Source organism: Capsicum annuum, unplaced genomic scaffold (genome assembly GCF_002878395.1).
Source record: "Capsicum annuum cultivar UCD-10X-F1 unplaced genomic scaffold, UCD10Xv1.1 ctg82686, whole genome shotgun sequence".
NCBI lineage: Eukaryota > Viridiplantae > Streptophyta > Magnoliopsida > Solanales > Solanaceae > Capsicum > Capsicum annuum.
In genome coordinates this window covers 590689-614038 of record NW_025893499.1, presented here as the reverse complement: position 1 = coordinate 614038, position 23350 = coordinate 590689, and positions in this window count along the sequence as shown.

Sequence of the window (23350 nt, the reverse complement as noted above, 5' to 3'; positions counted from 1 at the left end):
CATGGGGATACAACGTACGCGAACGGTTAGTGGTTGGAGCACTAGCATGTAACTCAGGCATAACTGATAACATAATGCCATGAATAATAGTTCAAATCATTCAAAATTTCCATGCACATGATCAAATGCATATACGTCTATATATATATATATCATGTGTCGAGATAAGGAACAATGTTTAACATATATTTAAAATCATAGTATGGATTGTGTAAATCAACCGTCATATTAATAGTACCCACGAGCTATATGGGCCCCAATTCTCACCACACTAGTTGGGCCCCAATGCGTGTAGCCGTACGAACTATAGAATAATCTTATATATATCCAAGGGGGACTTCAACCCTTAAATCATATACTAAGGTGACTTAAGCCCCCGATCATAAATATTATATAGGGGACTCGAACCCTCCAATCATAATAATAATTATAAGATGGACTCGAACCACCAGGTGTAAGCAAGGTAATCAAACCCTCAAGCCATAATGACCTCCGCAAAGGCTAGCGCGGTTCCTAGTACTAGTCACTTGGACCACCACTTTCATGACTCAGCTATACACCCAACTTTTAAAGACCAAGTAAAATATTTCATACATTCCCATTCATTAAACCATGTTTCACATTAAGGAACTCATTTTTGGTAACGTTATACCAACTTCACTTGCAAGGTAATATATCATGAAAAAATAATTTCCACTAATATTGGGGAGAACAACTCCTTTTGTTCAATTTCACAAATTCCCACATTTTTCATAACTAAAAAAAAATTTCACATCATGGTGTTCGGGTTATAACAAATTCAAAAGTCACAAGTTTGGGATATTCATATTTCCCTAGTTTCATCCACTATACCCAAGCACCCTTAAGTTCACAATTCCCTAGTTTCATGTCCTCCTTGGCATCCCAATTATCTTCCTCAACCTTTTGGTTTTGCCAAAGAACCTTTAGTTTCATGTCCTCGGCTTCCTAAGTATATTTTTCAACCTTTTGGTTCTGCCAAAGAACCTTTACCGAACCCACATCCTTTGTCCGTAATTGACGAACTTGTCGATCCAAGATTTCATTAGGGACTTACTCAGGAGACAAGGAATCCAAAATACCAATATCCTTGATAGGCATGATCAGGGATGAATGACCCTTACACTTTCTCAACATTGATACATAGAACACTAGGTGAATGGAACTCAAACATGGAGGCAACTCCAACTCATATAAAACATGCCAACCCTCTTCAAGACCAATTATGGGCCGACATACCGGGGACTGAGCTTCCCCTTCTTCCCAAACCGTATTACTTTTTTCATGGGAGATATCTTCAAGAACACCCAATCGCAAACCTCAAACTCTAACTCCATACGCGTCACATCTGCATAGGATTTTTGGTGACATGAGGCGGTCTTAAAGCCTATCCCGAATCACCTTCACCTTTTCTATGGCTTGGTAAAACAAGTCAGGGCCAAACAACTCATTTTCACTAACTTCAAACCACCCAATATGTGATCTACACCTCCTTCTATACATTGCCTCAAAAGGAGTCATATCAATACTAGAGTGGTAGCTATTATTAAACATAAATTCTATGAAAGGCAAGTGATCAACCAAAATACCACCATACTCAATCACACAAGCCTGAAGCGTATCTTCCAATGTCTGAATAGTTCATTTCTTTCGCCCATCCCACTACGGGTTGAAAGCAGTACTAAGGCTCACCTTAGTTACCAAATCTCTCTAAAATGAATGCCAAAAATGTGATGAGAACTAAGTACTACGATCTGACATGATAGAAACAGGCGCTCCATGCAAATTCATAATTTTCCCAAAAAAACAACTTGGCATAATCCCCAGAAAAGAAATTTGTCCTTACTGGCATAAAATGTGCAGACTTAGCCATGCTATCCACGATGATCCAAATCAAATCAAACTGATTCTAATACCATGGAAGACTGGTAACGAAATCCATATTAATCACTTCCCACTTTCATACAGGCAACTCAATTTCTTGATATAATCCTTTGGGCCAGAAGTGCTCAACCTTCCCTTGCTGATACACCATACACTTAGCTAAAAAGTTGTTTATATCTCGCATTATATTGTTTAACCAAAATATCTCCTTAAGATCATGATACAACTTCATTGAACCAGGATGAATCGTATAACATGACTCATGAGCTTTACCCAAAATCCTTGTCGCAACCCATCAATATCAGGAACACACAACCTCCCTTGATACCTCAAGATACCATCACTAACAATCTCGAAGGCCATCACTTTCTGTCTACCTACATCATCCTTGATTTGCATTAAGATTGGATCCAACACTTAATTCTCCTTCACCTCCACATAAAATATGACTGTGCCACCTTTTGGACAAACACACCACCATCTTTAGAGTAAAAGAGATAAACTCCAAGGTTTGTCAAATGGTGAATATCTTTCACCAATTCTCGCTTCTCCTCATCCACATGAGCTAGACTCCCTATGGATAACTTGATAAGAGCATCAATAACCAAATTAACTTTAGTTGGGTGGTAGGAGAGACTCTAGTCATAGTATTTCAATAACTCAAGCCATTTCCTTTACCTGAGATTTAGCTTCTTTTGGGTGAACACATATTTTAGGCTCTTATGATAAAAAAAGATATCAACATGAACCCCATATAAATAGTGATGCTAGATTATTAATGCAAATACCACAACTAATAATTCTAAATCATGAGTTAGATAATTCTTTTCATGAACCTTTAATTGTCTAGAAGCATAAGCAACCACCTTACCATATTGAATCAGCAAAGCCAAGCCCCACACGAGATGCATATCAATAATCCATGAACCTATCATTAGCCTCATGTAAGATCAAAACTAGAGATGAAGTCAACTTACTTTAAACTTCTCAAAACTACCCTCATAAGCATCAGACCATAAGAACTTCACCTTCTTATAGGTTAACCTATTCAATGGAACAATGATAAAAGAGAAGCTTTCCACAAACGTTCTATAATAATCATCTAAACCTAAGAAGATCTGAATATCGATTAGAGTATTGGGCCTAGTCCACTTCTTAACCATTGCAACTTTCTGCGGATGTACCATGACCCCTTTACTAGAGATGTCATGACCCAAAAAAGTAACACCTTTCAATAAGAGCTGCATACAAATATTGATCTTTCAAGGTCTGCAACTATAGTGGTGATCGGCTTGATATGCCTCACTCTTGGAATACATCATAATGTCATCAGTAAACATGATGAAGAACAAATTCAGAACCTGATGAAAGACCCTATTCATCAAGTCCATAAATGTTGTCAGGGCATTTGTCAAACTAAATAACATGACTAAAGACTCATAGTGACCGTATCGAGTTTGGAAGGCAGTCTTGGGGATATAGGGCTCCCTAATCTTCAAATGATGATATCCAAATTGAAGATCTATCTTAGAAAAGAACTTAGCACCCTAAACTTGATTGAAGGGATCATCAATCCTTGGAAGCGGATACTTATTCATTAACGTCACCTTATAAGTCTTTTGGTAATCAATATGCATTCAAAGAAAACCATCCTTTTTAAGCACGAACAATAAAAGAGCACTCCACGGAGATATGCTAGGATGGATAAAACTCTTATCAAGAAGGTTTTTTAACTACTTCTTAAGCTCCTTAAACTCAGTTGGAGCCATTCTTTAAGGAGGGATAGAGATAGGATGAATGTCTAGAACATAGTCAATCCCAAAATAAATCTCCAAACCGAGAGGGACACCAAGAAGATCATAAGGAAAGATATTAGGGAACTCATTAACAATGGGAAAGGATTGTAAGGAACGACCCTCCTAGTTAGAATCATTAACTAGGACCAAGTGGTAAAGAAATCCCTTGGAAATCAATTTCCAGTCTCTATGATATGGTATGAATTAGGCACTAGACAACCCCCTTCCCACTCAATGACCGGCTCATCATGGAATTTAAACATGATTTTGCGGGTCTGACAATCTAAGAAGGCAAATGAACCCCGAATTTAATTTTTATTTTAGATCTAGGTTCCTTTGGCCAAGGTGAGCTAAAATAACAAAAAATCAGCCACCAATCACATTAACCACTCAAATCCAAAATGGATCTCACCTCCAAAAGCTTCAAACAAGTCACAACAATGGTGGATCTAGCTCAAAAACAATCAAATCTTGTTCCAAATATAGATCTAGACTCCCTAGGTACTAGGGAACAAGAATCTAGCACTTGAAACAAACAAAACAACACAAAAACATATAGATCTAAGATTTAAAAATCTACCAAAACACAAAAACGGGTTAACAATTTTTTTGTGAGATTTTCAATTTTCTACACTCTTTTTTGTTGATTTTCTTCAAGGTAAAATCAATAATCCAAGACTTAGAGTTGTGGGAACAACTCTAAAACATGGCTCTGATACCAAATGATGCGAGATCTAAACCTAATACACGAAATTAAGGACACAAGATGCAAAAACCAGCAACTAAAGAGAAAGAAAGCAACACATAGAAGAAAGGGGATGTAGATGAGAATGCATAAAATGAAAGATAGGTAATGTGACCCTTACTATCACCAATGATTAGCACAAGAAAGTGTATCAAACCTTCAAACACACCTCATCAATGGTAGTTCAAACCTCACTCTTAGGTGGACCAAAGGAATTCACACTCCTCAATCACACCTTTCTTGCCAATTAATCAACACAAGTGAAATCCATCAAATGTATTAATCTCTTAAGTTTGGATGTCTTTTCCAAGACCTACTCTAAGATGGCTTTTCCAAGCCCTACACTAAGGAAAGAAACTACACTAAGAGTAATACTCAATTTCAATTCATCAAAGTCTAACGAAAAAGTATCTAAAGTTCCTATTTATACTTATTACAAACAATAACAAAAATACCCTTAATGAAGGGTGCTCCTTTGGAGTGTAAAAAGAAGTCATTAAAAGACAAGAATGACCTTAATAAAAGAGGGAATTGGGGCACCTCTTGAGTGTTACTTTGGAGTGGAAAATTTCTTCAATGCCCTTCACTTGAGGTGCCTCTTGAGTGTATAAGTTCCCCTCTTTCCTTCTCCTTACCAAGTCCTCAAAATACTCCAAAAAGTCTTTAATTGCTTGCTAATTCTGAAGCCTTGACCCTTAGATAATACCTTATGCTCTTGGTGCTCCTTGTGCTTGTATCATACAATAAGGATCAAAACAAAAATATAAGGCCACAAATGGGGTCACATATGAAAGAGTAGACCCTGGATCAAGCAAGGAATAAACATCATGAGAAAGAGTCATAACATACCAGTGACAACATTAAGAGTTGCCTGGGAGTCTTGCAAGGTAGCAAGGGCGTACAAGCAATTTCACCCAATGCTAGTACAAGAAGAAAAAATAACACTCTTTGTTGTAGAAGCAGATAAAGTAGCAATATGAATCTTATTTCCATAGAAGACACCTTAGAACGATAATCTCTTTGCAAATGACTAATCTGACCGCATTTAAAATACCTATTCCTCCATTCTTTACCAAGCCCATAATGCACCTGCCCGCAGAATCTACCAGGAGGATATGATGGAGCTGACTGAGCCCCACTGGCCTAAGACTGGGATGCTGGAGCTCTAAACCCACTATCATACTGAGAAAGATGATTATTCAGTGACCTTGGATAAGGAGAACTAGCTGTTGAGTAGGAACTAGATCTCCCCCACTTCTTCTTAGACCACTTTCTACCATCTCTATCGCTCTACTACCGAACCCTGATCATGAAATTTAAATTTCTTCTTTACCCTGATCATGAAATTTAAATTTCTTACTCTATCTCTCCCCAATTTCATCCTACTTTTTCTTCACTTTCTCAACTTGCTTCATAGAAACCACAAACTGAGAAATATCCATATACTTACTTAACAAGGCAACATTACTCTCCAGAATCAAGTCTCGAGACAACCCAAAAGTGAACTTCCTCATTCTATCCCTTATGCTAGACACCAATTCTAGAGGATACTGAGATAACAAATGAAACTTCAAGGCATACTCCTTAACTTTCATCCTACCTTGCCTTAAATTCACAAATTTTTTGACCTTCACCTCTCTCAATTCCCAAGGAAATAAGTAATCGAGAAAATCCTAGAAATTCCTCCCACAAGGCAGACTCAACATCAACACCCATAAGTTATTCCCATTCTTTATACCACTGATACATTACTTTTTTAAACTGGTAAACTACAAACTCCAAACCTTGCACCCCAGTAACATGCATCTCACAAAAATTCTTTTTCATTTCATCTATGAAACACTAAGGATCCCCTTCAACCTTTGTACCAATGAAAATAGGAGGAATCAACCTCATAAATTGGACAACTCTAATGGCTGAGATGATGGAGAAACAAAATTCACACACTCAATCCGAGAGGCAACCAACTGAGTAAGGAAATGGATCGACTGGTGAAACTAAATGCTAGATATTTTAGCTTGAGGTGTATGAGGAGGGACATAAGAAACCGGTAGAGCACCATCAGGAAAACCAGAAGCAGTGATCCTAAACCGAGTCTAAACTCTTCAATTGGAATGAGCTCTGATTCCATTGTCCTCATATGGGACAGGAAGGTTTAGGCATGATATGAAAGGCAAGCAAATGGGAATTAGAGATATCCAAGATCTTATATCTATAGCTTGAATACAGAACAATAAGGATGAGAAATATTCCTAAATATCTCATAGCCTCTCCCTTATAAGTGTGGCATACTATACACCTATAAAAGAGACTCTACTTGACATGAATTTATGGACACCAAATTGACCATGAACCTAGGATCTAATACTAATCTCACTTGACCTGAACTAGTTCTTAGTTGTTTCGGGTATCCCAGTCCCAACAAGGACTGAATACCACCCCCAATACTCAAACCATCAATTACCTTAACCCATGTCAGATGAATTCCAAGATTATAACAAAATAAGAAAACTTGAGATAAAATGTAATATGATAAGAACATAACCGATCAACAACCAAACCATCCTAAGTCAACGGTAGTCCAACAAAGCCTTTACCAAATAGAACATCAATAAAATATTGGGGCATGCCCCCGACTATAGCCAAAAATAGTTTCCAATAGTATATAACTCAAAAGAAACAGAATCCTTAAATAGAGCCTTCCAAAGAATGGAATCTCACCACTTCAAGTCGACTCTAGATCCATCCGCAATCACTGAGTAGGAGAAGTAGAAGTATGGCCAGATCATGCATTGTATGGGGATACAACGTACTTAGACGATTAATAGTTGGGGTGCTATCATGTAACTTAGGGATAAGGGATAACATAATTCCATGAATAATAGTTCAAATCATTCAAAATTTCCATGCACATTATCAAGTGCATTACGTATATTTGTAGATATATATATATGTATATATCACATGTTGGGATAGGGAACAAGGTTTAACATGATTTAAAACCTTAGTCTAGATTGTGTAGCTCAACCGTTATATTAATAGTACGGAAGGGCTATATAGGTACTAGTTCTAACCCCACTGGTCGGGTCCCAATGTGTGTAGCTACACGAACTAGAGAATAATCTCATATATATGCATGGGGGACTAGAACTCTCCAATCATATACTAAGGTTACTTATACACCCAATCATAAATGTGAGATGGGGAACTCAAACCCTCAAATCATAATAATTGCAATAAGGTTGACTCGAACAACCTGGTCTAAGCGAGGGGAACCCTTAAGACATAATGACCCCCGCACCGGCTAGCACGGTTTCCAGTATTGGTCACTTGGACCTCTACTTTCATGAATCAACTACACAACCCTTTTTTAAAGCCCAATTAAAACATTTATCACACATTTCCATTCATTGAACCATGTTTCACATTAAAGCACTCATTGTTGGTATGTCATACTAACTACACTTGCAAAGTAATACATCACGCCTAAATAATTTTCTTTAACTTTGGGGAGAACAACTCCTTTAGTTCATTAAATCAGACCATAGTGTTTAAAATACCTCTTTTTATTATGCAATAGTTCAAGACAAGTTCAATTTCACAAATATCAACATTTCTCATAATTAAAAGTCAATATCACATCATGGGGTTATGGTCAGAACCACTTCAAAAGTCACAAGTTTGGGAAATTCACAATTCTCTGGTTTCATCCACAATACCCAAACAACCACAAGTTCAAAACTACAATTAAAACATAATTAATACATCATGAAATATAGGAACACATTTAAATACCCATACCTGTCAAACCCCCCCAATCAAGTTAAAACCCTTATTTTTAACCATGTAAACAACCATGTATTTTCATGCAATAGAGATAATAAGTTTAAGGATAGAGTCACTTCCTAAATTATAAGGTTTCACAGAGAGAAGTCAACCCTTGAGGTCTTAGATAACCAAATTGGTAAAACCCTAGCTTGAATTGCTTGAGAGGATTTAGAGATAATAAAGAGAGTGTTTAATCCGTTAAAGTGTGGAATGAATGCCCTAAAAGTGTTTTATGGATGTGGGTCATAAGGGTTTTAAGTGGGAAATGTCTAAAGTGCCCCAACTTAAAAGCTGAGAATAAGTCATCCTTGGTTATGAGTCAACCCTTGACTTGTAGCCACTCCTTACGACTCATCACCACAAATCGTAACCAAGACAGTGACTAGGGCCTCTATACACTGTGACCTTATGACTCAAATGCGTCATAACCAGGACAGTGACTATGGCCTTCATACACTGTTGACCTTACAACCCAACAAACCAACTCGTAATGTGAACCTATGACTTGTTGGGTCAAATCAAAGTAAACATAGAACCCAAACTGAGAGTTACACTGGACACCCTACGATTAGAACTTATAACTTGTAATGTATTAATACGATTCTTAGTGAGCCACTCATACTTAGAGCAAAAACTAGCCATAAATTTACTGAGTTGGTTACGACTCATCCCAATAACTCATTAGGACGCCCTACCACTAAAATGGTCCAGGCGTAACCAGGGCAGTAAGCCCAAAGCTTAAGAAATTATCAAGGGCTAAACGTTTGGGGTATTTCAATATATATATATATATATATGGACTCTAACTGGTATGGATATTCAATAATATCAACATAAATATCATCATCATACCCATCCTCTGAATTTCTATTGGTATATAGTCGATATCATCTTCAATATCATAGTTATCCTTTGGATTTCTACTAGGTGAAAATAATCAATTTAAGCATCAATATCATAGTAATTCTCTGAATTTATATTGGGTATAAATAATAAATATCATCATCACTATCATAGCCATCCTCTAAATTTCTACCGGTTATAAATATTCAATATCATCATCAGCATCATAGCGATCCTTCATATCTATACTAGGTATAACTATTCAATATCATCATCAATATGACCATTATATTAATGATTAGCGTATTTAATAGCATAAAATTTAACATAGTATATTAGCGTGATCAATAATCCTAATCGAAATCATGAGCTCTAGCCTAATCAAATGCATGATTGCCAACATAGTAAAAAAGAATGATCTTTACCAAAATCGATAGCATAATCACTAACATAATCAATAGGCATGCTCTTTAGCATAATCTATACAATATTCACCAGTACAGACAATAAAAATAATCACTAAAATAGTTAATAAGCATTATAAAAAACATAGGCAATAACTTCTCACTAGCCTATTTTATAGCTTATAATTAGCATAATAAATAGCTTATCATTGAATAATCGATAGCTTATCTATAGCTTGATCAATAGCTAATCCATGGAATAAAGCCTATTCATAGCGTATTTAATAATTTAATCGACAATGTAGTAAATAAGCATGACTTCTAGCATGAACAACAGAATAAAAGCTAAGATATCGATAGGCATGATAAATAGAGTAGTTAATAGCTTATTCATTGGCTTAATCAATAACATAACTTATACATTAATAAATATCCTAATCAAGGACTTATTCAATAGTATATATATGGTATCCCAATTAATAGTCAAATCAATATCATATTCAATATCTCCTCATAAGCTTAATAAAAGATTCATTCATAGCCTAATAATTAAGAATTACTTCCAACGTCACCCATCATAACAATTATGTACCAAGACATATCGATATCACCATAATAAGCATTTCGTAGATATACACAAGCGTATAAAATATATTTAACTTAATATTTGCATGTGTGTATGTGTGTATATATATATATATATATATATATATATATATATATATATATATATATCCAAACTCAAACTGGTATGGATATTCAACAATATCCTCACAAATATCATCATCAATATCATAGCCATCAATTAGATTTCTATCGGGTATAAATAATCCATATCACCATCAATATCATAGTTATCCTACGAATTTCTACCAGCTATAAATAATCAATATCAGAGCCATCCTCTAGATTTCTACCGGTTATAAATAATCAAAATCATCATCAATATCATAGACATACTCTGAACTTATACCAGTATAAATTTTAAATATCAGAGCTATCCTCCGAATTTCTAACGGATATAAATATTCAATATCATAATCAATAAGGTCAAAAGCATAATCATTAGAGTATTTAATAGCATAACCATTGACATAATATATTATCAAGATCAATAATCATAATAAAAATTGTGAGCTCTAGTACAATCGATAGCATGATTGCCAACATAATAAATAAGCACAATCTTTATCATATTCAATACATAGTCGCTAACATAATCAATAAGCATGTTATTTAGTCTATAACTTATTTTTCAATATAATCAATAAACATGATCACTAATATAATCAATATGCATTATCAAAAGTATAGGCAATAACATATCACTAGCCTAATTAATGGCTTTTCATCAACACAATAGATAGATTATCATTGTCTAATCAATAGCTTGATCAATAGATAATCCATGGAATATAGCTGGTTCATAGCATAATCAATAACTTAATTTCTAATGTAGTTAATGAGAATGACCTCTGGCATGAAAAATTACATAAATGCTAATATATCGATAAGCATGATCACTAGCATAGTTAATAGTTCATTCATTTTCTCAATTAATAGAATAAATTATACGTTAATAAATGTCATAATCAAGGACTTATTTGGTATCCCAATCAATATCGAAGTCAATATATTATATTCACTAGCTCCTCGTAGTCTTAATCTAAGATTCATTCATAGCCTAATCATTAAGCATTACCTCCAACGTAAGGTATCTCCATATCACCATAATAAGTATTTGCAACATATAGACAAGCATATAAAAGGTTTTCAATAACTATCACATGTCTTGATCTAAGGTGGTTCAAAGAGCCTACTTCTAAATCTTCGAAATCCTTTACCAATTAATCTCTATCTCGAACTGGGCTAAGGTACCTAATTCGACCATTAGATGTTGAACAAGACATAACTAGACCTAAGGTAGCACTTTCTCCTAATCTATAGAAACTAGTTAGGCCTAAGGTAATGCCAATTCGGTCATCCTAAACTCAAGTGACCAAGGAAATCTCCTCATTAATTAAGTAACAAAAATAATTCTATCCTAAACAAGAGCCTTCAAGGTCATTTTCACTTAAGATAGGAAAAACTATGCTAATCATGCCCAAAGAGATATTCAAAATAACCTAATTAATCCAACTAATCCCAAGTATTTAAATTTATCACAACAAACACCTAAAACCCATCCCAAATAAAATACAATATCATAAACATACTATGAAGTAGCTCAATCAAACAACAGGTAAAACCTAGCCCGCCTAGACGCTGAAGTAAGCTCAAAAGATCTGCTAAATAACTATTTTCCCTTTCAAGAAACTTTCATAAGATGCCAAGCTATTATAATTACATTCTACTCATTGATAAGAAATTAATGCTATCAATATTTCACTCTTGTGCTTCAAGTCCAAAAATTCCATATGGGTCCTATTTATGAAATATCACATTTCTAAAACCAACCCAACATTCCTCATTCTCAAGGAGTCATTATAATAAAAAATGGGTGAACTCTGAGCTAATTTCAACAACAACAACAATAAAAACCCAGTATATTCCCACATAGTGGGGTTTGGGGAAGGTAGAGTGTGCGCAGTCCATACCACTACCTCTAAGGAAATAGAGAGCCTGTTTCTGATAGACCCCCAGCTCAAGATAAAATGCAATATACAAGAGCATCAAAAACATAGAACACGATAAAATAACATAGGTACGACATTGACAAAAACTTTATACATTGCCAAACAAAGGACACCAAAGTCCACCTAAATACTGCCTATGACTCATTACACCTTTATCTCTCCATTTTAATTCTTTTCCTCCATATCTTCCTATCCAGGGTCATGTCCTCAGTCAGCTGTAACTGCTCCATGTCATGTTTAATCACTTCTCACCAGTATTTCTTCGGCCTACCCCTACCCCATTTAAAATCTCCCAAGGCCAACCTCTCACACCTATAAATTGGGGCATTCGTGCTTCTCTTCATCACATGACCAAACCATCTCAACCTTACTTCTCACATTGTATCCTCCACTGACACCACTCCTACTTTCTCCCGAATAATTTTATTTTTAACCCTGTCAGCCTTTGTGAATCCACACATCCAATGTAACATCCTCATTTCTGCCATCTTCAACTTTTGGATATGAGAATTCTTAACTGGCCAACACTCCACTCCATACAACATAGTAGGCTGAACTGCAACTCTATAGAATTTGCCTTTCAACTTGGGGGGCACCTTCCTATCGCATAAAATTTCTGAAGCGAGCCTCAATTTCATCCAACCATCCCCAATCAAGTCCTGAGGAAAGAAGCAATCAAGAACAATATTATAGAAGTCATCCCACAAAGCAGACTCAACATCATCACCCTTAGACTAGTCCCATCCCTAAAACCATTAATACGTTATATTGTTCAACTGATAAGTCATAACATCCATACCCTCTACATTAGTAGCATCTATCACACAAAAAATCTTTTCCATCTCATCAATGAAATTTTAAAGATCCTTTTCAAGCTTAGAACTAGTGAAAACTAGAGGATTTAACCTCATAAACTATCCAACCTTAGTGGATTGAGAAGAACTCATAACAATACCAGCAGAACTCGACTGACGTGATTGAGATATCACCAATTGGGTCAAAAAATGAATGGATTGATAAAACTCAAAATTAGTAATATCTCTCTAAGGTGACTGGGTATGAGTGTCACCTTTCGGATTAGGATAAGTGGATATAAGTGGAACTCCATGAAGGAAATCAAAAGCAGTGACTCTTAACCGGGTCTATAACCTAGGGGTAGGATGAGTTCCATCCACATTATCCTCAGGCAGGACAAAAGAGTTTCCATGAGATTTAAATCATCTGGGAGGCTTGTTTTGAAAGGTGAACAATGGGAATTAGAGGAAATTTAAGACCTTAGACTCTATAGCTTAAAACTAGAACAGCAAGAAAGGAAGACATACCTAAATGCCTCATAGCCTCTCTGTTATAAGTATGGCACGCTATACACCCATAAAAAAGACTCTACTTGGCATGACTTTATAGATACCCAATGACACCAATCCTAGGCTCTGATACCATCTTTTTCATGACTCAAACTAGGGCCTGACTGTGATGGGTATCTCAAGTCCGCCATGGACTGGGGACCACCCCCTTAGCCTAATCCAATAGAACTACATACACTAAGCAATAGATGAATTCAAATATATAATAAGATAAAATATAAAAGAATAAAAGATTTAAGATAAGTTCATATTCAATAATCGGTACCAACAACCAAAGCCAATATCGATACCAACCATCAATACCAACACCCATGTCCACAGTAATGTTCAACAAAGCCTCTAACAAAACAAAAGTATATCTAGTGGGGACATGCCCCTGACAATCGCCAAAAACCAAGTCCAAAAGAAATAGTCAAAACATAAGAAAATCCAAGGCATGAAATGGGATCTTTCAAAGTATGAAAGCTCAGCACTTCAGTCTGACTCACAAATATTTCCCGAATCACCTAGTCACTGTGCAAGAGGAGTAGAAGTATGGCCAGTTCCTGTATCGTGTGGGTATACAACATTTAAAGATAGTTAGCTATTGGAGATCTAGCATGTAACTCTAGGATAAGGGATAAAGTAATGCCATCAATACAAAATAAGTCAAAATCCTTGAACATGTACACATGCAAACATATCCATATAAATACATATATATAAGATGTCGAGAGAGGAAATAGGGATTCACATGAAATTTAAAACTTTAGCTTGGGTTATGTAGCTTGAACATTATGAAATCCACCCACGTGTTATATGGGTCCAGTGTTACCCCCTAGACGGGCCCCGGTATGCGTTCACTGCATGAACTAAAGGTATCATCGAAGGTTGGGGATTCCCAAGTACCCTTCACCAACCACGATACAATTATATATATACACTTTAGGGATTCTCTTGTACCCGACAAACACATAGTCATTATGATCAACCCTCACATTGGCAAACATGAGTTTCCAGTATCAGTCCTTAAGAACACACCTTCATGGCTAGCTGACACAACCCTTTTTTATCCTTATTAGAACCTTTAACACATAATCCAACTACTAATTTCAAGGAGTCAATTATAAAGGCATCATTAAGTGGTATCATCATACCAACTATTGCTCGTAAGCAATATTCTTTGACAATACTTTGAGGATTCCTTCATACCCCATCAAATCCATTATTAAAATCACTTGGGGAATCCATTGTACCCCACAGGGTTTTCAAGATCATTATTATTCAATTAGCCAATTATGCCATGCATTAGTTTCAAAGAAATAAGCCAAACCAATTGATAATACATATTTTAAAATCAATTATACAAGTGGATTGAGGTTATTACCAATTCCAATACCAAAACAAAATAATTGGGGATTCTTTTATATCCCTATTGCAATGTTTTATAAATTTGGGGAATCCATTGTACCCTTATTCTATCCACCATTCCCATGCACCCTAAAAAGTGTAAAAACCAACCATTTTAATGCATATTAGTTTAATATTAATCATGGGAAAGATATTCAAACAATTTATATCCAAGACCCTTAACCCATAATTCAAAACCCAACATATAAACCATAGATAATAAACCAATTTTTATGCTATTAAGAAATATAAGTCAAGGAGAGATACATACCTCAAATACCAAGAAATTTGAAGAAGATAACACCCTTAGAACCCTAAATAACCACTTTCCTTAAAACCCTAGACTTGAGTTAAATGGGGAATTTGTGAGAATTTTAGAGTGTTTGATTTACCAAGTATTTAAAATAACCCTCATTTGATATTTTATAGTAGTAGGGTCTAAGTGGACTAATGACAAAAATTACCAAAGGGCCCTTAATTAAAAGATTGAAAAATACCATCGGTTATTACAAGTCTCTTAATGGCTCATTAGGACTCCTTACGACTTGTCTCCATAAGTCGTAGTCAAGGCAGAATCACTAAGGCCCTACATTGTTGACTCATCTTTTAATGAATCGTTAAGACTCCTTATTATTGCTCCCTAGGACTAATAAAAGATGACTTTTAATTGTCCTTATAGGACTTTTCTATTCAAGAAAATGTCATTCGAATTATGCAATGCTCCCGCCTCCTTTCAGCAATGCATGATATCTATATTTTTTAACATCATTGAGGACACGATTGAGGTATTTATGGTTGATTTTTCAATTATTTGGGACTCCTTTAATGATTGTTTGTCCCACATGTCCAACACACTAAAGAGATATAAACAGTGTACTCTGGTATTAAATTAGGATAAGTGCCATTATATGGTCATTGAAGTTATTGTTCTTGGGAAAAAGATCTCAAAATGGGGTATTGAGGTATATAAAGGGAATATTGAGGTAATCAAAAAGTTGCCACCACCAGTCTTAGTGAAAGTTATTCAAAGTTTCTTAGAGCATGCTAGTTTTTATCAAAGATTCATTAAGGACTTCTCAAGGATTGATAATCTTCTATGTAAACTTTTTAAGAAAGAGGTGAAATTTGTATTTGATGCTACATGTCTTAAGGTCTTTGAGTGCCTAAAGAAGAGGTTGGTGTAAGCCTATATCATTGTATCCCTTGATTGGTCTTTCACCATTTAAGGTTATATGCGATGCTAGTGGAGTAGCCTTGGGTGTTGTCCTAGGCTAAAGCCAAAAGAAAATCCTCTATTCAATTTATCATGCCAGTAAGGCATTAAACCCCAAACAAAAAAATACACAATCACTAAGCAGGAATTGCTTGCAGTAGTTTTTGCCTTTTAGAAATTTTGATATTATCTGATAGGGACCAAAGTCATAGTTCACACAGATCATGTAGCTTTGAGGTATCTGATGTCGAAAAAAGATTCCTAACTATGGTTTATACATTGGGTCCTCTTACTGCAAGAATTGGACTTTGAGGCGAAAGACCAAAAAGGCATATAGAATTATATAGATGATCACTTAGCTCGCCTTAAGGAGGAGGCAATGTTGAAGTTAGGGGATGATCTTGACATAGATGATACTTTTCCAGATGAGTGGGTCTTGTCAGCATCTGAAAAATTAATCCCCTGTTTTGCTAATTTTGCGAACTATTTGGCAAGTGATGTTATTCTAAAAGACCTATCTTTTCAGTAGCGCAAGAGATTCATGCATGAGGTGAGGAAGTTTTTTTAGGATAAACCATATGTTCTTCGTATTTATGAAGATGATGTTTTGTAGGTGTATCCTTGAGGTGGAAACGATGAGCATTCTTGAAGCTAGTCATTCATCACTAGTTAGGGGTCATCATAGTGGTACCCACACAACCCATAAAATCCCATAGTGTGGGCATAATTGGCCTACTATATATAAAGATGGATATAATTTTGCTTAAACTTGTGACCACTATCAGCGTCAAGGCAATATATCACAGAGATATGAACTCCCCATAATACCTATCTTAGAGCTAGAGTTATTTGATGTATGAGGGATTGATTTTATGGGTCCAGTCAAGAGCTCCAATGGAATGAAGTATATTTTGGTGGTGGTTGACTGTTTCATAATAGGTGAAAGAAGTTGCACTTCCAAATAATAAAGGTAGATGTGTCACTGTATTTTTGAAGAAAAATATTTTTCTCAGTTTGGCACTCCATGTATAATTATTAGTAATGGTGGGTTACTTTTAGAACCGTCTGCTTAAGATCCTGCTTGATAAATATAGTTTAAAGGATAATATGGCAATCCTTATCATCCTCAGATAGACGGGTAGGTTGAGGTCTCCAATTGAGAGATCAAGTCCATATTAGTGAAGATTATGAATGCCTACAGGACTGATCGGTCAAGAAAAATAGATGATGCTCTATAGGTCTACCAAATAGTTTTTAAGAGCCCCATAAGTACCTTTTTATATTAACTTATGCAAGATAAGGAATGCCACTTGCCGATTGAACTTGAACATAAAGCACTATAGGAATTGAAAAAGCTAAATTTTGAGTGTCATGATATAGTGAAGTTGAGATTAAGCAAGGTGAATGAGTTGGATGAATTTCAAATTTGTGCTTATGAGAGTTCAACTATATACAAAGAAAGAATGAAACTGTATCCTGACAGGAAAATTGAGAAGATAGTGTTTAAGCCCGGTGATTTGGTCCTATTTTATAATTCAAGACTTCACTTGTTTCCCCATAAGTTGAAGTCTAGGTGGTCTAGCCCATTACCATGGTTAGGGCATTCCCACATGGTGCTGTAGATCCAAAGTATGATGGTGAAGCCCTATTCAAGATGAATGGAAAGCGGGTAGACCACTATATGGGAAACCCTAAAAAGGTAAAAGTATGTATTGATGTAAGATTTGGCGAAGTCTAAGTAGCCAAAGAAACTGAGTTGTGCTGTAATGGCAAATCAAAAGATGCTTAGAAGGCAACCCAAGGTAGTTTGTTATTTTTTTGCACTTATGTCAGACACGGATGCCTAGTGCATTCTAGGTATGTCCTCATTCCCTTGGTTTACATTTTTTATACGCACTGAAGATAGTATATAGTCTTTCATTTAGGGATGGGTTATGCCATGAGTTTTTATTACCGTGCTTCTTTTCTTGTTGGCCACAATATAGTTGTAGAAATAGTATGTCTAGGGTATTTTTTTATTGTATTGTGTTTTTGTTTAGTATTGTGTTGTGTTTTATGTAATTAGGAGATCTTTGAGTATCTAGGGAAGTTGATGTACTTTTTTTTTATTATTAAGAAAAATGATACCCCTTAAAAAATTTGTTTTTGAACCATGTGATATGTATATATGTGTAACCATTATGAATCTCGTTATTGCATTAGAATTAGGGACATATTAATCATAGTTAACAATTGAATGAACCAGATAGGTTAGCTTGTGATGTTACCCCGTGCTATGTGTGAGTGAGATACTACTTTATTCCCTTTGTATGTTAAATCCAGAACTTGCCTAGTTAGTCTTTCATAGGTGTAGGATAGTCAGTTACAAAAGGATCATAGGCTGTTCTTGAAATTAATCCACTTTTATCCTAAACAACCTTCCAAATGTGAATACATACCTTGATCCCTATTTTGAGACTATATAGCCTATTTTTCTTGTTTCTCCTTTCACCTTCCCATTTGTGTTACAATGAACCTATTTCGGCCCTGGTCCTTCTTGGACATTATGCACCTCAACTCAGGCAAATTGCCTAAGTTGAGGGTGGCTATCATAAGGATGTATCATGTGAAGTGGGTATGAAGAAGGGTAAATAAGAGAAAATAAAGTAGGGTTGGGTGTGGTAGAAAAATCAAAAGAAAAATAAAAAATTGAAAAAGAGAAAAAAAAAAAGAAAAAGAAGAATAAAAGACCTAAATGTGCAATAAATAAATAAAAAGGGAGGAATAAGGGTGGAATAAAATAGAGCTGGTTGATAAGTGGACCCTAAAGTAAGTGTAGTGCCAAGGAGGTTTAGTCACTAAAAATGTTCATATGTGCCATGCCATCCCCTAAGCCTATATTACAAGCCGACTAAAGTCCTATAGTGATCCTAACCTGACTGTATGAAAGATAAGGTAAAAAAAATAAGGATAAGCCTATGGCATTCTGCGCACATTGTTGGAACTTCCTTATTAGTGAGAGTGTCTCTTGATCGTACCTACATTGACATGCATGATTTCATATGAGTTATTGGGACTTCTTTAATGTAAGGGCGCATGGGTTGTGTTTCTAGCTGCTTACTTGTTTGGGTAGTGTAAATTGTCACATGCATGGTTGTTAGTTGCTAATGCTAATGTAGTGCCTTATATTGATTCCCTTGTGTCACGTTTTTGTGCTATTAATACAAACAGTTGGTTTTGAAGTGTTAAAATAGGAAGGGGGTAATGTTTTGAGCTTAAAAGTTGATGATTCACTGCCATAGATAGCTTAGGTTTCTCCTGGTTAAGCATCATTGTTTTGTTTAGTTGTATTATTCTTCCCGAGGATATGTAAACGTTCTAAATTGAGGGTGTTGATATGGTATGGTTTCATAGCACTTTTAATGCTTAAAATGATGACAATATACATATTACTTAATTTTTTTGTTAGATATGATGTGTTCTATGTCGTGATTTGTAGGAAGCTGGGTTTTGGAGCTGAAAATAAGAAAAGTTATGAAAATTAAAGATTTTAGGAAACCTACGTGGGTACCTACGCCCCATAGGTACTACCTACGCAAAATAGATGTCAGAATATGTGCCAGAAAGTTGAAGTTTAGAGATTCAGAAGTTGAAGATTTTGGTGTATCACCTTTTTTTTGGAGGACTACCTACAGGCCGTAGGTAGTACCTATGCCATATAGGTTTTCAAAACCATAAAGCTTAAAGATTTTAGAAGATTTTTGGGCCCTGGAACCTATGGTGGGGCTACCTACCCCTTATAGGTGGCCACCGACTTTGATTTTCCACTTTTCTTTAGGATTTGTTTCCTAGGGTTTCTTTGTATTCTAAAAATACCCTTTTGATGTTTTTAGTTAGTTTACACACTCTTACTACTTACAAACATAAATTTGATTCTAAGATTCGATTTTGATCTTGGGATTGTTTTGTTCTTAACTTTGGTTGATTATTCAATTTGAGACTTTGGTTTTTTTCATTAATTAGTGTGATATTGATTTAATGCTTTCAAATATGAATTCCCATTGATTGTTTCACAATAATGAGCGGTGTATTCCCTTAGTAGGGTTGTGGGAACCCTTACAGATTAATGAAGTACAGGAAATGTTTAATCCTTCTAGATTATTGTTGATGCGTGTATTGTGGTTTTCTTTGAACTTATTGATTTCTTAACGATTGCAAGTATTAGGATCCCACTTGTATTCACTACAAACCTGAGAGAGAGGTAGAGGTTGGGGAAAAAAGATCATAACAGTGATTTGAAGTTAATTGTCTAAATAATCTACTCATCACTATCTACTTAAGATAATTATCTTAAATTAATCAACTCGATACCGAGAGGATATAGTTGAAACTAGGGTCCAAGGCAAGGGTTAGTAGTTTGATACTCATAGACCAAGAGGAGATGAATGAGATTTATCAAAGTGTGTTAAGAGGCTGTTAGTGATACATAACTTGCCATATTCTACATGCACAGTAGTTTGATAGTTGGATTGAGAAAGATAAACCTATAGAGTTAGTAGCCGGGGGAACACAAGCCCAGTGTTCGTTTCTGACCGTTTACAACCAAAAGCATTCCACATCTTGTTACTTTTCATAGATTACAACTACAATTCCCCTATTTACTTTTTTGTACTGCTCGGTGATTTCAGCTAGCTTGATAGATAGTTCACATATTCCCTGTCGATTCAACCCCAACCTGAGTTGGGTTACTATATATTACATCAACCTCTTTATCTTCAATTAGAGGTGTAGCTTTGGGCGATATCAGAACATTATAACCAAAGCAGAAGTCCAAGATAAATATTCAAATACAATTAAAATAAAAGTATCACTATCCGAAAAAATGGATATGATTTAATGAGATGATCCAATGATTGTCCGAAGGTAGAATCTGCTCACTCTTGGATCAAAAGTTGCTGGTCACACAGTCTAAGGTCTCATCTCAATCTGTAGAACACTAATTGCACCCAACAAAAAAGATCACCGATAGTATAAGTATAAACACTATGTACTGGAAGGCATCATCGATCGACTTAACTTAGATCTATACTTAAATAGAAATCAAATGTGAGCAAATTAGAAATCAATATATAACAAATTATTTCAATTGATACTTGCCAATCCACATATAATAACTCAGTTAACCAAAAATATCAACAAGACCAACCTTCACACACATCAGTTCAACACCAAAGGGAGAGGTTTATAGCTCCTCAAAATACTATAAAAGTAAATACATCAAATCATTTACCTCCTAACCATCACACAAAAGTAGACTTATGCCACCTTGATTTCAATGCAACACATTATGAATTGGAAATTAGCAATGAAATGTCAATGAGTATGTAACTATGCATCATAACCATCACAACCTCCTCTCAATTTGTACATACATACTAAGGGGACTTATATTTACAATATTCCTGACCTGTAGGGGACCAACTCTGTTTATGTACCATACCAATATAGTATTTGTTAGAACCCTTAGGGGTTTCACCACACAGTGAGGGACCAGGTACCTTAGGATCAATCATGAGTGATAGAAAAGTAGAGCAACTATGAGGTGCTGGAAAACAAAGGCAATGCAAGAATAGAAGCACATAATTTTCTTACGTGGAAACCCAAGAAGGGAAAAACCATGACTTACCCTCATAAACACAAAAGTAGTCCATTATAACCAACCTCTTGATTATAGACTTGACTGTGAACCTAACTCTAGGTTCCTCCTACTTGATTATCTATCAACCTCTGCCATGTTTCCATCAAGAACTGGTTAACTTTAACCAGCAACAAGCTTAGGAAACTCTACCTAAGCAGCTCTCTTAATAAGAAAACATTACTCTTATAGCATGAGTAGTTCAATTATAATTCAACACTCACTCAAGAACAATTTTTGTTTAAGCATATGCAATCATATAAGAAATTGAGCAGTGTATAAATGGGGTTTTTCTGACTCACTTTTCACTCTTTAGAATTTGCAAAAACCAATTGATATAGAGGCGTCTTTTTTTTTTTATAGCTGAGTGATGATTAGGGCTGGAATATCATTGGACCAGTTGTCCAAGTCGGTACAAAATAGCACCTGTAAGTTTTGTTACACAAGAGGATAAAACTAGGCAAATACTGTATGCCAGTTATACAGTACTTTGAACATCCAGGGACCTAGTCCCTTGCAGTTTAGCTGCTCATCATCAAAACTTTATATAACAATTTCCCTCTTTTTTTATGATGCAAACCAAACCATACAATTTGAGCATCAGTTCACATTCATCATATTTAATCAGAGTGATTACCACCTGCAGATAAATGTTCCACCTATCATCATACTTCCTCCATCATGTAACACAAGGACTTGGTACCTTGTTGTCATATTGCATCAAAGACTTCCCCCCTGTCATTATGCACCTTAAATTAGTGCATTTGTATTTCTTCCCCTATCATCATGCACTATTTAACATATCACATACTTCCCAATCGCATACCTGGTCCTTATTCATGGGACCAGGTCCCTTAGAGACTTTATTCCTTTTTATATATATATGTTTCTTTCTACTTACTCTAAGACTCCTATACTTTGGATCAGAGGACCTGGTCCTTTAATCATCATGAGTATCAAGTATTTTCTTCTTAGAAGTAATGATAATATCAGACTCAATTTCTTCGCTTCCCTTCACCTCCACCACTTTAAGTTTTTATTTTGCATTGCTAGTAATTTTTGGTTTAGATCCTCTAGTGGAATAGGATTTTCTAACCTGTACATTCAGAGTCAGTCATTTTTACTTTTCCTTTACTTTCCTTCAGTTTCTTTATTTTCCAAATTAGAGGTTGTTCATCCTCATCCTTTTTATCTTCCTTATTTGTAGGTAATAAGAATTCCCTATCCCCTTTTAATTTATCCTCTTCTCCTACTAATTGATCTTCTACACAAGCAGAACTATCCATGAGCTTGTAAGCAAGAAATAGTAAATTCTCAGCCACCCAATTTATGCTACTAAGATATTCAAATTTCTTTACAAGAATTTCTTCATCATCTAGAGTAGCAAATATAGAGTTCTTCATCATATAGAGTAGCAAATATATAAATTTCAATACCTTTCACTTTCTCAGAGAAAACCCAAACTTGAGGAGTATTGGAGGACTATATTTTTTATGAAGAAAAAGGTCCTTCAATTTGAAGAATCTCTTGTTCGATTGGTGATCCAAAACTTATAT